At 54.5% G+C, this 970-nt stretch overlaps 1 long non-coding RNA gene across 1 annotated transcript; it reads right to left on the bottom strand.

Annotated features, from left to right (window-relative positions):
• Nucleotides 1-452: 452 nt before the first annotated feature.
• Nucleotides 453-960, bottom strand: LOC107134685. Its single transcript, XR_001502456.2, has 2 exons — nucleotides 847-960; nucleotides 453-761 (listed from the first exon to the last, which is right to left on the bottom strand). It is a non-coding gene; the product is annotated as an uncharacterized LOC107134685 (long non-coding RNA).
• Between the last annotated feature and the right edge of the window lie 10 nt (nucleotides 961-970).

The raw sequence follows: 970 nt of genomic DNA, 5'->3' as shown, positions 1-970 counted from the left end.
ACTTCTTAGGGAGACTCTGTCTTAAATTAAGACACAAAGAGGGCTGGGAAGGAGCTCAGGGGTAGGGCCCTCTTGTATCCATCCCTGGTACTGAACATATAAGGTTCACATTACAAACACCAGGCAGGAAATACCACTAAAAATTAATGTTCATCAGGAAAAATTGTTGAGTAGTCTGTGCTGACTAAGGGAATTTCAGACAAGCCTGATCTAGAGAAGGAAAAGGCTCTGAGATCCTGAGAAAAGAAAGATCTAGAGAATCTCCATGCAAGGTGGAGTCAGGGCAGGTGCTAATTGGGCAGGTACCTCAGGGCCTGAGGTGACAGCTCTCTCCTCCCTCTGCACCTGCTCCTGGGTGACCTGAGCTCCTGTGTGCTGAGCGCCCCCTGCTGGCCCTGGGCACCCTGCAGGAGGTTTGTGTCTGGGCTCACACTGAGCTCCCCTCACTGTGTCTCTGGCACAGTAATAGGTGGCCGTGTCCTCAGTGGTCAGGGAGCTCAGCTGCAGGGAGAACTGGTTCTTGGACGTGTCTCTGGAGATGGACACTCGGCTCTTGAGGGATGGGCTGTAGTAAGTGTTACCACCATAACTTATGTACCCTATCCACTCCAGCCCCTTCCCAGGGGGCTGACGGATCCAGTTCCAGCTGTAACCACTGGTTGTAATGGAGAATCCAGAGACAGCACAGGTGAGGGACAGGGTCTGCTAGGGCTTCACCAGGCCAGGTCCTGACTCCTGCAGCTGCACCTGGCACAGGACACCTGGGGACAAGGACAGTCACACCCTGTTAGTCACCTGCAGTCACAACCTCCCCATGGACACAGGTCTGACACTGGGGACACTCACCTTGGAGAGCTGTGACCAGGCACAAGAAAAGACCCAGCAGCCTCATCTTCTAGACCACACCTGCCTTCCCAGAGACCTCAGCCCTGTCTGAGCAGAGAGCTGGGAGCTCCCACAGCCCAGAGGG

The sequence above is a fragment of the Marmota marmota genome, unplaced genomic scaffold, assembly GCF_001458135.2.
Source record: "Marmota marmota marmota unplaced genomic scaffold, marMar, whole genome shotgun sequence".
Taxonomy (NCBI): Eukaryota; Metazoa; Chordata; class Mammalia; order Rodentia; family Sciuridae; genus Marmota; species Marmota marmota.
This window is presented reverse-complemented; position numbering and strand designations above follow the sequence as displayed.